This window comes from Quercus suber, unplaced genomic scaffold (assembly GCF_002906115.3).
Source record: "Quercus suber isolate HL8 unplaced genomic scaffold, Cork oak 2.0 scaffold_381, whole genome shotgun sequence".
Lineage (NCBI taxonomy): Eukaryota > Viridiplantae > Streptophyta > Magnoliopsida > Fagales > Fagaceae > Quercus > Quercus suber.
This window is the reverse complement of record NW_027069833.1, coordinates 530,280-546,844: the sequence shown is the minus strand read 5'-3', so window position 1 is coordinate 546,844 and position 16,565 is coordinate 530,280.

The window sequence follows — 16,565 nt, the reverse complement described above, 5'->3', positions numbered from 1 at the left end:
GAAAAAAAAATCTAAACACAATGTGACATAAACACAATCATTTGAATAGGAAAACACACAGTTGTTGATATCTCATAAGTCATAACTACATGCTCAGTCACAAATAGTGTTGAGTCAATTTCTTATTTGGGAAGCCAAATATAATTTTTTTTAAACCCTCGAAATAGCCAAATTCGTACAATTAATTATTTTGGCAGACATTTGATCACATATCTTATTCTGATTTTAACAAAAGAATATGGAAGTGTAGAATTTTGTGTGTACTGCTAACGTATATATAATATAAGTTGTACAATCAAATTATAACGTGTATCAATAATATATATATTTTGATGAAATAGTAATTTTATTTTACTTGATGAGAAAATGATGCAATAAGAAGTGATTTTTTTTTTTTTTTGGAGGGGGGATGCAATAATAAGTTGTACAATGAAATTGCAACACATAACTGTAGCAATAATGTTGAATTTTGTTGGGTTAAAAGTAGAAACCGAGGAGTGACTTTCTTGTTACGTATTTAGAGGATCATTTTGTTTCGTTTTAAGTCATTCTTTTGGGAAAATGGACTGAAATTCTCATCCAACATGTCCTTTTGTACTCATATTGGCATGTTACTTGACATTTAAAAAAAAATATTTATTCTCATGATCCAATAATAATAGTTAAAGATTTTTCTCTTTTAGGTAGTAATAATTTTATTGAGGATAAACCCATTAGTATCAAAGAGATCAACATCAAAGAGTCCAAAAAGAGATAGAGTTGATGGATTAGGATCTCCAAAATCTAACAAAAAGAAATCCAACAAGCCAAATTATGGGTTAAACAATTGTTAGCCCTGGGACCAAAAAAGAAAGAAAGAAAGAGCAATTAAAAAAAAAAATTACAAATAAAGTTTTTAACATTTGATCCAACAAAGTCAAGACTTATATCATGGTCATTTTGGAGGTTTCATGAGCTAATTTCATCATTTCAATGATTGGTGGAAGGGGTGATTTGTCATTTTGGTGGTTTTATTGTTATTTAGTTATATTGGAGGTTTTGAATGTATTTTTGCATTTTGAAAGTGTTGGTGAGCATTTAGGTCATTTTTAAAATTTTAGGGATATTTTATCACCTTAGAGGTTTTAAGAGTATTTTAGTTATTTTAAAATTTTTGGAAATATTTTTGTTTTTTTTATTGGTTTCAAAGGTATTTAGATTGTTTTGAAGGTTTTATAAGACATTTTGGAGGTTTTTGAGGGTGTTTTTTTGGGGATATTAAGTTTTTTTGGGGATATTAAGTGTGACTTTGGATTATATAAGTTGAATTTGTATTTATTCTTATTTTATATACTATTTGTAGGTCTCATATTACTTTTTGTCTCAACTTTGTTTTAATAATCTAACTTTTAGTTTTTTTTTTTTTTTTAAGAAATGAACTAGCTTTTAACTTTTTGTTTCACATTATGCAAATAAGTTACTAGAAATAAGTAATTTCCAAACGGACACTAATTGTGTGTTTAAGACTAACTTCCATTGTAAATAAATTTTTTAGGAGCATTTGGTCATTTTGGAGGTTTTAATAGTATTTTAGTAAATTTTATAAATTTTAAAATATTTTTATTATTTTGGAGTAAGATAAGAGGGTTAGAGCATTCCCATTAAGGATGCTAAAAATGGTATATGCTAAATTTTACCACCAACACACAAAAAGAGCCACTGCATCAAAGATTTCAAATGCCAAAATTTTTGACACATAGCTTGTTACCAATAACAACTCACCATAGCATAAATCTTAAACTAAATATTACTTTTTTATTCCCAACGGTCACTTTTTCTCTTTCTTTTTTATTTTTCTCTTATTTCTTCTCTCAACTCTCTCACTTTCCTCTTCTCTCTTTCCAGTTGCTTCTGTTTCTCTCTATTTCACGATTTGAGCTCTTCCCCTCCAAGGTTCGTTGGTCAAGAACTTCTGATCTCTGCTTGTCGATCTTTGCTCTTCATCTACAACGTCGCTAGCTCATCTTCGCCTCCATCGCCTCCATCTCTCAGGTTTGATCTCTCTACTCTCAGTCACTGGATCTCTCTACTCTCTGGCCACAACGTCGCCATGTCGTCTCTGTCTCTGATTCGCCTCCATCACTAACATCGCCCACTTGCCCTCACTAGTTCAAATCTATGATTATCTCTCTCTCACGCCTTGAGTTCCAATTTGCAGGTTGTGGGTTTGTACAAGGGTTCTGATTTGGGCATATTTTGGTGGGTTTGTGATTTGGTTTTGGGTGGTGGGTTTGTGATTTGGTTTTGGATGGGTATGGTTTGTGGTGGGCCGGTGGTGGTGGGTATTTGTTTGATGGGTTTTTGCAGTGGATTGGTGGTGGTTGATGGTGGGTGGGTATGAGTTTTATGGTTTGGTTTTGGGTTTGGGTTTGTGGTTTGATTTAGGGTTTGTTTTTGTTTGTGATTTTGGTGGTTGAGGGTTGAGGTTGTGGGCGATGGTGGTTGTGGCAGTAGGTGTGGGTAGTAACAAGGGGGGTGGGTTTTGCAGTGGGTTTGAGAGAAGCCAGATACACAAAGAAAGAGAGAGGAAAAGATAGATTGAGAATAAAAAAGAATTAAAAAATAATAAAGAAATAATATTTTAATGAAGTGGTAAAAAATATAAAACTCTTGATGTTGGATGTATAGTAAAGTGGTATGTTAAAATAAATAAAGTAAGGTTTTGAGATGTTAAATGCTAAAATATTTGCATTCTTTGATGAGAATGCTCTTATGTTCTATTGAGGCTTAAAATGTTTTATGCTCTTTAAAGGTGTAAAACATTTTCGGCCCCAAATACTATTTTTACTTAACAGCCGCAACAGATTTTGGTTTGACTAACCCAAATACCCAAAAATGAGAAAAATATTTTATACCAAAATAATTAGAACCTTAAAAAGCAAAAGATGGAACCTAGTCCTTTATTGACTACACCTTTCTTTTTCATTTTTCTTCTTCTTCCAGTTACATACTTTCTTAAGATTTAATACTAATATGCAGTGAAAATGGTAAACAATGGTTTAACTGGATTGGAGCAGTGCAATACCTATAATATCCACTTTGGTCATTGATCTATCTGGAATCTGGATCATTGGGTCCCCTGTCTAGCGTGAGTTTTCCAAAGCCACTATTTTTTAGCCATCCCAATGTGGTTGCTAGCAGACCCTGGATGATCCTTACATCCTCCATATCTAAATACTACAGTAACTGTATATTCTTAAATGTGTTTATATATATATATATAGAGAGAGAGAGAGAGAGAGATCTGTATTTATGATTAGCTGAATGCCACGTACCATTTATTTTCACATCTTCCAAATTTTAATGCAGAAGAACAAATTAAGGATATTATTTTATGTTTTCTCCCGAATCCGTAGATGGATATTCAGGATCCTTAAGACAAAAAAAAACCATTAGTATATGCTTTCTATTATATGATCTATTAATTTATGTGATTTTTTTGTTGTTAATGATTCCATAGACTAGGTCAGCTAATTTTTTAATTGGTGACGCTATTAAAAACACTTGTATATATGAATTACAACATAATTTTTTTTTAAAAGAAAAAGAATTACTATATAAGACTTTTATAGGGTAATTTGGAGGAAATTCCCTTAAATTAGTTTAAAAAAATATAAATTACAAAAACCTAAACTAATTACATGCAATTTTTTTGGTGACAATTTTTTTACATTCGTTGAGAAATTATATCACATATACTTAGAAAAAATGATTAATCATGAGTCGCCAACAAATGCATCATGTTTTTTCATTAGTAGAAAATAAAACAGAGAAGTTGTTCTACTTGGTATACCAAAAGAAGCCCCTAGAAGTGTATCAATTTAGAATTTTGGCACATACATACATTCACCTTTTAAGCTTTAAGAAAAAGAAAGGAAAAAAAAAACCTAGTAGTTTTTATTTATTTTAATAGGATGTTGATTGAGGGGGATATTTAGTGGCACATACACCAGTTAAGGTTTATATTGGAGGACTCTTCTTAAGCCCAGGTACACTGTAAGCAGAATCCTTAATGGGTGATAATTAACATATCGCATTAGAAAGCATATTAGATATTGCTTTAGAAATATGTTTTTTCAATGCAATTAATTAACACATGCTAATAATGATTTTTGTTTCTATATAAAATTTATGGGTAAATTCTGATAAAAAAATTATGGGTAAATACTAAATAGTATTTGTGGGGGGGAGGGGGGAAGGCCCAATCTAACGTAGTGGGCCTAGAGCCCCATGTGAGGATTACTGTGCGTCCGAAGAGAAGGAGAGGTAAGGGCAAGGCCCATCTGGAAGAGGGACCCCTAAAAAGAAAAGTGATTACAATCCGAAGAGGTCGCCTTCAGTCCAAAGAGATGTTATTCTTCTGACGTGTATAGTACGGATCAATTGAACGTATAAAAGGTCAGAATGATCTTCCGAGGACTCCTCCTGATCAAGATAAGCTCTGAGTATACTTGGAGACGATAAGGATGAAGAAATATCTAAAGAGAAAGCTGCTACCACCGTATTTAAAGCTTTGCAACTTTTCTGGTCGCATTTATGTGGAGAAGACTCCTGAACAATGTAACCTCACCTACCGCCACTCACACAGAGCTAAAGGAGATGCTTGACGTGACATATACTCAAGTAGGCTCACAGATGAGGTACAAGTGGACGATGGAGATGAGGGAAGAGAGGATATATAAAGGAAGGAGGCTTTTGAAAAAAAAGGAGGAGAGGGGGAGAAAAGGAGGAAGAGTGAAGAAAAAGAAAACTTTACTGTAACTCTAAGAATTGTAATCACTATATGATTAATGATATGCCTCTTCGGAAACCAAGTCATTCCATTTTTTATGAGTAACTTCATGTTGGTTTATACCTGTAGATTGTGATTAACTGTTGTCAATTCCTTAATCAATCTAGTTCTTTCACCCATTCTCTACAAATTCATGTGTCTCATGCAGAGAAGAATAACATGCAAATAGAAATTGAAAGGTTAAGAAGGGAGTTGCGCCATGTAAAAAGAAAACGTATTGCCTCGTATTCTAATGAAGACTCGGGTGACGAACAAGACACCACTTACGAACAAAGGTCTCGAACACCAATCAGTGAATCTTTTTCATATGAAGATGAACACCGTCACGAGAAGCAACCTCAAAGGCCATCATATGGAGGGGTGGGAAATGATGCCATGAGCAAGGCTTTGAATCAAATCTTTAGGTCACCTTTCACGCGCAGGATTGAAGGAGCAAAACTTTCTGGGTGCTTTAACCAGCCAACCTTCACTATTTACAACGGTAAAACGGACCCTGTGGAACATGTGAGCCATTTTAACCAAAGGATGGCTGTCTACTCCAGAGATGAAACTCTGATGTGCAAGATATTCCCTTTTAGTTTTGGACCCGTGGCAATGAGGTGGTTCGACAACCTAAAAGCAGACTTCATCAATTCCTACCAAGAGCTCACTCAAGCTTTTGGTTCTCGTTTCGTCACATGCCGAAGAGTGGCCAGACCTTTGTCTTCTCTGTTATCCTTGAGCATGCGTGAGGGTGAAATCCTGAAGGCGTATTCAGATAGATATTGGGAGATGTTTAATGATATGGAGGGCAACTTTGATGCAATGGCCCTAGACGTTTAAGCTAGGTCTCCCTACTGATCATGGTTTAAGGACATCCTTGTCTGGCAAACCTATCACTAACATGCGTCAACTTATGGACCGTATTGAAAAATATAAAAAGGTTGAAGAAGATCAGCAGCAAGGGAAGGGTAAGGATAAGGTTATCCCCCAGGACAGGAAGGACTTCAGGTCGGATCGTTACAACAACAATAAGCCACGGAGAGATTTCGCTGGGCAGTCGGGGTCAACAAATGCTCAAGCAGTCAATACAATGTTCAAGGAGCCAGTTCATTAAGTTTTGGAAAAGATCAAGAAAGAATCATTCTTTAGGTGGCCGAGTAAAATGGTAGGGAACCTTGAGAGACGTAATCATAATCTCTATTGTCAATACCACTAAGACCACGGGCATACCACTGAAGACTACAGAAGTTTATGGGATCATTTGGACCAGCTGGTCCGCGAAGGTAGGTTGAGGCATCTTTTGCACCACTCCAGTGGCCGAGGAGGTCAAGTAAATTTTGAGTCCGGGAAGAGTGATTCTACGAAACCTCCATTAGGTATTATTAACGTCATTTTCGCAGTGCCAGGAAGAACAGGGTCCTGGCCGTCCAAAGTTATGTTAGTGGCTCGGCTACCAGCAGGGGATATTGGTCGAGATCCGAGGAGCTCTAGACCGGCTGTCCCGCCTGTTTTAGGCTTTTCGGACGAGGATAAAGCTAGAACCATTCAACCTCACGACAATGCTTTGGTAGTCACCCTCAGAATCGAGGGATATGATGTGAAGAGGGTGATGGTCGATTAGGGTAGCGCGGTGGAGATTATGTATCCTGACCTCTACAAGGGGCTGAACCTTAAGCTTGATGACTTAACTCCATACTGTTCTCCCCTGGTTAGCTTTGAAGGAAGGATGGTCACCCCGAAGGGACAGATACGACTGTCGGTACAGACTGGCTAAGAAGTAGTGGAAGTGGAGTTCATTGTTGTAGATGTTTATTCCCCTTATACGGCAATTGTAGCCAGACCTTGGTTACACACGTTAGGGGTTGTTTCCTCCATTCTGCATCAAAAAGTTAAATATCCATCCAAAGGGCACGTTTGTGAAATCCGCGAAGATCAATCCTCGGCTAGACAATGTTTGGTGGCTGCCATACAACACGAGCCTGAAACTGAATCCTCAGTCAGGGCAGAAGGAGACTTATAGCAGTTAAGAGGTCGGTTGTCACCCGTCGAAGATCTTGATGAAGGCGCTAAATGCGAGGACTTAGTGCAAGTTTTAATTGGGGGCAATCTTGAAAGATACTTTCAAATCGGGTCTCAGATACCTCAACCAGAAAAAGAAGAGCTAATTGATTTCCTTAAAAGAAATATTGACGTATTCGCTTGGAGTACTTACGAAGCCCCAAGAGTGGATCCAGAGTTCATTTGCCATCATTTGAGGGTCAACCCACTGAGTGTACCCAAGAAGCAGCCTCCTCGGCAGCCATCCAAAGAGTATGCGGATGCAGTCAAAGAAGAAGTGATGAAGCTCAAACAAGCTGGGGCTATTAAAGAAGTTTTTTATCCCGAATGGTTGGCAAACACTGTGGTGGTAAAGAAGAAGAGCGGAAAGTGGCGAGTTTGTGTAGACTTCATGGACTTAAATAAGGCTTGTCCTAAGGATCCTTTCTCTATGTCGAAAATTGATCAATTAGTAGATGCTACTATCGGCCATCCTCGGATGAGTTTCTTGGATGCTTTCCAAGGTTACCATCAAATACCGTTAGCCCCAGATGACCAAGAGAAAACTGCTTTTGTTACCCCCATTGGTAATTACCATTATAAAGTGATGCCATTCGGTCTGAAAAATACAGGTTCTACTTATCAGCGAATGATGACAAAGATGTTTGAATCACAATTGGGCAAAAGCGTTGAGGTCTATATAGACGATATGGTGGTAAAAACCAAAGTTATTTCTGAGCACGTGAAGGACCTTGATAACGTTTTTGAAACCCTGAGAAGACACAAGTTGCGCTTGAACGCCTCGAAGTGCTCATTTGGTGTGGGGTCAGACAAATTTTTGGGTTACATGGTAACACACAGGGGAATTGAGGTTAATCCCGATCAGATAAAGGCTATTCAAAATCTGCAGCCTCCTCGGAATCCGAAAGAAGTTCAGAAGTTAACAGGGATGACAGCTGCTTTAAACCGATTCATCTCCAGGTCCGTGGATAGGTGTAAACCTTTCTTCTCGCTGATCAACAAGTGGAAGGGATTTGAATGGACTGAAGAATGTGCCTCAGCTTTCCAACAACTTAAAGACTACTTGGCTCGGCCACCGATTATGTCTAGCCCTGAGCCAGATGAGGTCTTGTTTGCCTATATCGCAGTGGTTCCCCATGCTGTAAGTCTAGTGTTAATAAGAGTGGATCAAGGTATACAAAGGCCGGTTTACTGTGTGAGTAAGTCTCTACATGAGGCCGAGATCAAATACTTGCCACTGGAAAAAGCTATTTTGGCAGTAGTACTTGGAACACGAAAATTGCCCCACTACTTCCAAGCACATACTGTCGTTGTGCTCACGTAACTCCCGCTTAAGACCGTACTTCGAAGTGCCGACTATACGGGGAGGATAGCCAAGTGGGGCACTATCTTGGGGGCTTTTGATACCAAGTATATGCCTCACACTTCAGTCAAAGGGCAGATCCTTGCGAATTTAGTGGCCGAGTTCACGGAACCCAGTTTAGAAGAAATAACGACAGAGAGAGACATGGATGGAAAATCGGTTGGCATGATTTCTCAATGAGATCCTGCCCGCTGGGAAGTATATATGGACGGCGCTGTGAACCGGAAAGGTTCTGGAGTAGGGCTAGTCTTAATATCTCCAGAGAGAATCATCATTGAAAAGTCATTAAGGCTGGATTTCGGTGCAACCAATAACGAGGCAGAGTATGAAGCCCTATTGATGGGAATGTCTATGGTCCAAAGAATGGGAGGAAAGGCAGTGGAGTTGTTCTCGGACTCAAGATTAGTTGTAGGCCAAGTACAGGGGGAGTTTGAAGCGAAGGATGAAAGAATGCAAGGATACTTGAATCAAGTCAAACGTCTGCAGTCGAAATTCAAATTTTTCAGCTTGTTATATGTTCCTAGAAGCAGTAACGCATATGCAGATTCTTTGGCCACACTCGCCACCTCTTTGGAGCAAAATTTACCGAGAGTTATCCTCGTCGAGGATTTCCATGAGCCCACTGGGATAGGAGGAGATGCAATCCGAGTCCACCAGATCAGAGACAGTCTCTGCTGGATGGACCCTATAATCAAATTCTTGAAAAATGACACTTTGCCGGAAGAACGAGGGGAGGCTGACAAAATTCAAAGGAAGGCGACCAGATTTTGGCTGTCCGAAGACCGAAAATTATACAAACGATCCTATTCGGGACCATACCTGTTATGTATTCATCCTAAGACGGCCGAGTCGCTATTAGAAGAGTTGCATGAAGGAATTTGTGGGAGTCACACTGGAGGTAGGTCTTTGGCTTACCAAGCCATTACTTAAGGGTATTGGTGGCCAAACATGCAAAAAGAGGCCTATGATTATGTAAAGAAGTGCGATCAATGTCAACGATTTGCATCGAACATACACCAACCGGGTGGAGTCCTCAACCCACTATCTACTCCGTGGCCGTTTGCACAGTGGGGCTTGGATATAATGGGTCCATTCCCAAAGGCCGCAAGAAACAGGAAGTACCTTCTGGTCGGCACAGACTTTTTCACCAAATGAGTTGAAGCTGAATCTCTGGCCAATATCCGAGACATAGATGTGTAAAGATTTGTATGGAAGAATATCATTACTCGTTTTGGAGTTCCTCATACTCTCATCTCAGACAACGGCTTACAGTTCAACAGTATTGCGTTTCAGAGTTATTGTAGCGAACTGGAAATCACGAATAGATACTCTACCCCTGCCTACCCTCAGGGGAATGGGCAAGCTGAAGCAGTTAGCAAAGTCATAGTTAATGGATTGAAGAAGAGATTGGACAATGTGAAGGGCAAGTGGGTTGAAGAGTTGCCACACGTGCTTTGGGCTTACAGAACTACGCCTCGCAGATCTACTAGAGAAACCCCTTTTTCGATGACTTATGGCGCTGAAGCTGTCATTCTTTTGGAGACGGGGTTCCCAACTCTAAAAACTAGTTCGTTCAGTCCAACTAGCAATGATAAACTTCTAGAAGGAGGCTTGGATTTGATCGAAGAAAGGAGAGAAAATGCAATGGTTCGACTGGCACATTACCAGCAGAAACTCAGGCAGGGCTATGATGCCAACGTAAAGCTAAGGCCCCTAGAACCCGGTGATTTGGTACTCAGGAAAGTCGTGGACACTGCGAAAAATCCAACCTGGGGGAAATTAGGACCAAACTGGGAAGGGCCATATCGTATTACTTCAGGGGCTGGCATTGGGGCATATTTCCTGGAGGACTTAGATAGTCATGTAATACCACGCCCCTAGAATGTAAATAACCTCAAAAGGTACTATTATTAATCGAATAATTTCTTTGGTCACTATGATAACTTGTCATTCTTAATTGTTCCCTAAGTGTTTAAATTTAAATTCAATCATGTTTGTAGTCCTCGGACCAGATGATTTGGGTTAGTTAACACTCCTTATCGGTTCTCTAAGTGTTTAAACTTAAATCCAATCATGCTTAACACTCCTTATCGGTTCTCTAAGTGTTTAAACTTAAATCCAATCATGCCTGTAGTCCTCGGACCAGATGATTTGGGTTAGTTAACACCCATTGGTGATTCTCCCTAAGTATTTAAACTTAAATCCAATCATGCCTGTAGTCCTCGGACCAGGTGATTTTTAGTTAGTTAATACTTCTGCGTTGCTATTAATACTGAAGGTTAACTTTAGAATGAATCTTGCCTGACATTCTTAACTGTGTTTAACGTCAACTCTAACCTATGCTAATATTCTTGGTGTACGTGCGAAAAGATCTATCAAACTTTTATAATACTTGTTATATTTATTACTTAGTAGCAATTTTTATGTACTGTCCTTTTCGGAACCAATTTTAGTTATATATATTATCAGTAGGATAGGGTGATTATGTTTATCTACATTATCATAATTGTAAAGTACAGTTATTTGTAGCAAGAATAAGTCATGTGATATACACCAAAAGTGAAAATAAAGTCCGTCTCATTAACCAAAACAGGATAGTCTACAATCCTTTACATTCTAAGAAAAAAAAAAATGGTACAAAAGAAAAACTCTAAGTATCTAAGATTTTGTCTGAGGGATCACAGGGTCATCGGCCTTGCTCGTCTGAGTAATCGCAGCTGTTGAAGCCTGATCCTTGGGCTCTGAAGAAGTTCTTTCTTTTTCTGAGTTCTTGCCCTTGTCCTTGGATGGTTCAGCTGGTTTGCTTTGAGCACCCGGTTAACCAGACTCCTTGGAAACCTCAAGCGTGGTCAGAGGAACTTGGCTGACCAAAGGTTGCTCCGAAGCTTCGGGGAGTTGTTCTAGGGGAGGAAGGTTAGACTCTGGGAGCTCTCGGATGTCAGGATCGTAGTAAATGCTCCCAGGCAGCCTCAACTCCGAATCAGCAGGCACCCCGACAGCATCCAGTGCTTTGCCCCAGGTTATGTTGCAGTAATCTCGGCTAACCGAGGCGAACTGCTCCGTTAACCCTTTTTCGGTTACGTCCATGCCCAGTTTGAATGCTGCTTTCTTTTCGGCCTCGGTCGCTTCCTTAGCCAGCTGAGCGTCCCTCTGAGCCTGCTTAGTAGCCTCCCTGGCCTTCTGAAGTTCGGCGCGAAGTTCCTTCACAAGAGCTTTCTCAGAGGCCAAATTGTTCTGAGTTTCATTTAGCAGCTTGCGTTGGGCTTCGGCTTGGCTCTCAGCATTTTGGAGGCCAGCATTGAGGCTATCCCTTTCCTGGGTTACCCCTTTAAGCTGTTCGGAGATCTGAGAGACCTCCTCCTTTAAGCTGCCCAAAGCTTTTTCTGCCTAGGACCTAGAGTGGGCCTCAGCTTAGGCTTCAACATAGGCTTTTCGGTTCCACTCTTTGACCACGAAGACTTGCTGGGTAATCTGCACAGTAAAGTAAAAGGGTTAGCATAAAATACAGAAAATTAGCATGCCAACTGAAGAGTTGGATAAACACGCTTACCATGGCCAGGTCCCTCTTCAGGGACATGAAAAGTTCATACTGGCTGAAGTGCCTGTATGACTCCATGTCTCGGGGGAGGAGCAGTGGTTGCTCCAAGGCTTCAGCTATCAGCCCCGCTCTTCCCCCCATCATAGTTTCTAACGGAGGTCTCCCAGGAAAAAGGAACGCCATCTAGTTCCAATCTGGGAGACCACGTGCGTTGCCCTCGGTGCACGTCAGCCACAGGAGGATCCTCTCGACTCTCTACGGATGAGGCCCTCTTACTCTGGTGGTCCCTCACCACCTTTTGTTGCTTTGTGGTCTTAGGTGGTACACCACCTCCCGCTCCTCAGGTTCAAGAGGTCTCTTTTTCTTTAAGTCTGGTATTAGTTTTAAACCCGGATCAGGAACCTGAGGGGGGGGTGGAGGTGGAGGTAAATTCACCACTGGTCAAGAAGTCCCCGTCCCTTTGGACTCAGCCTTCTTGCCCCTCATCTTCAGCAGAAGTTTTAAGTCGGACATCTCTTCTTCTTCTGAAGAGTCCTCTGGGAGAGTGGTTAGCAGAATTGGTGGGTGCACACTGGATTGCCTGTCGGCCTCCTCCTGGAATCTGAGGAGGGTATTACCTGCACTCCCCCTGAAGCTTCTCCTTCAAATTTGAACTTGTCTATCTGTTCCTCTAGCGAAGAGGATGAAGAGCCGACCCTCTTTCCTACGACCACCGGCTCGAGGGGGATTTGTTGAACTGGTCGGATTAGCAATGGAACACCCTATGGGTTGGGGTGTGGAACGGGCTCAAGATCGTATGGCGCTAAAAAGTGTCGCTGAGCGACGTCTATTCGCCAAAGCCGGTGATCACCTTGTGTAATGGCGTTGCCGGTCGGCTGAATATTTTTTTTCTTGGGTGTGTAGCCGAGTATAAGGGGGATGGACCGGAGCTGTTCGTCTTCACTCACAAATATCTCCGAGCGTAGTAGATAATTAAGGGCGGCGGTGTTGGTAAGGCTGAGTCGAGGAGTAGTATGTGCTTTATCTATAAATAAAAAAACAAACAAACAAACCTGGTCAGAAAATTGAAATATGACGGCATAAAAAAAACAGGCTATGAAGAGTGAAGATCCTAAGACTATTGTTAGAAATCCTAAGTCTAGAAAGTCACACCTGGCTCTCCTGGCTCGGTCGGACAGTGTATACCGTCATGCCATGCGCCCGAGACGATTAGATAGTCGTCTTTCATCCCTTTATTTGATTTGGGAAGGCAGGAGAACAATCTAACGATGTCGGATCGGGATTTAAGGTAGTATCTTGCCCCTTTTTGGCTATGACACTCATACATATGTACCAGGTCATGCCAGGTCAATCCTAATCCTAATTGTTGGTTCAAGGCATCGATAGCTCCTAGTATCCTAAAGGTGTTGGGCGCGCACTGCTCAGGAGAGAGTCTATGGTTGCGAAGATAGTTCAGGGTGATGGAACCCATTGAGAGGGTCATTCCCTTTTCGATGAAGGCTATCATTGGGATTATGACCTCTCCCTCTCCTCGGTCCGTTAGTATCCACTCCGGAGGGCAATATCTCAGATTCACCCCCCGCGGTATGTCATAATTTCACTTAAATTCCTCTATCAACGCCGGACTATCGACGAGGTGTTGGAATCTACCCATTTTTAGAGAATGATTGAAGCAGTGACCAGGAAACAGGGGTTTCGAAGGTTGAAAATACTAGCCGAGAAGAAAATAAGGGGCTAAAGGATACCGAAACTTACACAGACAAGAATGGAGAACGATCTCTGAACTCAAAATGGACTCTTGGTAGATCCTAGAAAGAAAGAAGACAGAAAATCGAAGAAGCTTGAAGGGTATTGAATGAATGAGTTCGCTGGGTATTCTGAGGCTGCGTAAAGTAAAAAAAAAAATAACCTCCTCTGAGCGCTTATATACGGGGACAGGTGAAAGAATGTAATTCATCCCGTCCAAATCCCGAAGAAGAACCCTGTCCGTTGGATCAACAATCCACCGTTGGATGCAAAAGACAAAACGCCACCTGGAGTAATTAATACGACGTTTTGGGAATACGGAACTGACAGTGGCAATAATGAAGCGCTTGTATCTATGCCCGCGCACGTGTAAACTTGGGTATTTATGAGTTTTCTTTTTTAAACTTTTTTATTTTCTTTCTTTACGTGACGCGTCAAAATCTTATTTTTTCTCCTCGGATGCGAGGGAAAAATTAAAATTTTGAGGGGCTATTGTGGGGGGAAAAGGCCCAGTCTAACGTAGTGGGCCTAGAGCCCCATATGAGAATTACTGTGCGTTCGAAGAGAAGGAGAGGTAAGGGCAAGGCCCATCTGGAAGAGGGACCCCCAAAAAGAAAAGTGATTACAATTCGAAGAGGTCGCTTTCTGTCCGAAGAGATGTTATTCCTCTGACGCGTATAGTACGGATCAATTGAACGTATAAAAGGCCAGAATGATCTTCTGAGGACTCCTCCTGATCAAGATAAGCTCTGAGTATACTTGGAGACAATAAGGATGAAGAAATATCTAAAGAGAAAGCTGCTACCACCATATTTAAGGCTCTGCAGCAACTTTTCTGATCGCATTTATGTGGAGAAGACTCCTGAACAGTGTAACCTCACCTACCGCCACTCACACAGAGCTAAAGGAGATGCTTGACGTGACATATACTCACGTAGGCTCACAAATGAGGTACAAGTGGACGATGGAGATGAGAGGAAGGGAGGATATATAAAGGAAGGAGGCTCCTAAAAAAAAGGAGGAGAGGGGGAGAAAAGGAGGAAGAGTGAAGAAAAAGAAAACTTTACTGTAACTCTAAGAATTGTAATCACTATATGATCAATGATATGCCTCTTCGGAAACCAAGTTATTCCATTTTTTATGAGTAATTTCATATTGGTTTATACCTGTAGATTGTGATTAACTGTTGTCAATTCCTTAATCAATCTAGGTCTTTCACCAATTCTCTACAAATTCATTGTTTTGGGCTTGGGCCACAAATCCTAACCCTACAGTATTCATAAATTCATGGAAAAAAAAGGGGAAATTTTATAAAATTACTTAAAATAATCCAGCCTTACTTTCATGAACGAATGGAGAAAATAGAGGCCCCCATCCCAATCCATTTGAGGAGGGCAGTAAATAAGGCCCAGGGAAAGTATTGGACACTTAAGATAGGACTTAGCCCAACATAGCCAAGGGCCTCCATACAAGTTTTCTCTCAGTTCAGTTGCTTAATAATGGTCCGAAAGGCACAAAGCATCTCCTTTTCATGACTGGCAAGAGATTAAAAAGGCTTATCTTACGCAAGTCCATGATATTGTGATATATTTATAACATCATAATCCTTCACGTTTTTACGAGTTCTTCTAGCCTAGCTAATATGACAGAAATTGCAGTTTAGCTTTGTTGCTTGTAGTTTCCAGGTCAAGCTCCTGGCTGCTGAGGATATGGTTTAGTGTCCACTGCATAACATATATGCTGCCTTCATCCAGAAACGGAATGTTATGGGGGTAGGGCTCATTGTTTGAACTGACAGAAAGTTCTATGAAATCCAGAAAGTCATTGTTCAGCTGGATGGTTTCTGGCCGAGCAACAAAACAAGGGCTTTGAGAGGGAGAAGGTGATATATCAAGAGTAATTATTAATACTTTTAGAATATAATGACGCAGTATTTTCTCTTCTCACATGAATGATGAGTCTCATTGCAAGCCCACTAACATTCATATGTAAGAGGAGGGGATCTCATATTGCTTTACTCCAAAAGAATTGAATAATTTTTCATAATATCAAAATATTTGGAAGAAATTGAAAATATATTAGAAGAATGGCCACTCTTTGGAAATGTTATCCGTATTAAATCAGATTAATAATTCAATCACGTATATCATACCATTGGTCCTCAATAACCACATTGGTCATCAAATGAGTTGTAGAATATATTTTTTGGGGTATATTCAAAATTAAGTTCATAATAATTAATTCTAAAGGGATTAGCATGCAAACTATTTTCCTCGTGTATTTTGGAGTTTTCTAGTGGAGGTTAAGGTCATTTAACTATAAAGTGTTTATGTTGGTCGAAAGCACTCCTAAAATGACTAATTTTGAATTCTCTTACTTCTAGTTTTGCTAATTTATTTTTAAAAATGTATTTTCTAATTTATAAAGCTAGTAATGGGTCTTGTTAGCTATGTTTAAATATTTGACCAAACCTTTGGTTTTATTAATAATTTGTTTTGAAAATGAAAGTTGTTGGTACCAATGTTTGATTTTTTTGTTTTTGTTTTTGTTTTTTTTGAATTGGTTATATTCTAAGTTCTAGCTAGTTCATGTGTGGATGTTTCTCAAAAAAAGAAAAAGAAAAAAGAAAAAATAGTTAGGTCATGTATGGATTTGGAGAAGAGTGATATTTTGAATGAGAATCTACCTTTGGCTTATTGGGAAGCAAGATTTATTATTGTTTAACTCTTGTATCATCTCTTGTATCTTTCAATGAATTCTGACAAGTGACAAGTTTATTATTTATAAAAAAAAAATGACAATGTAAATTAACGAGATATAAATAATATTATAGACCCTACATGATCTGACCATAGTGAAATATACCTACTTATTAAGAAATCAATACTTGAATAATCTATACGATGAATGAAACGTATCAAACACGTTCTTATATTAAATCCTCACTTGGAGACTCCCATATATATATATATATACACACATTATCTCCCTAAAATATGCATCATCCAGTAATATTTGTTCAGATGGAAATGTGGCATAACAAATAA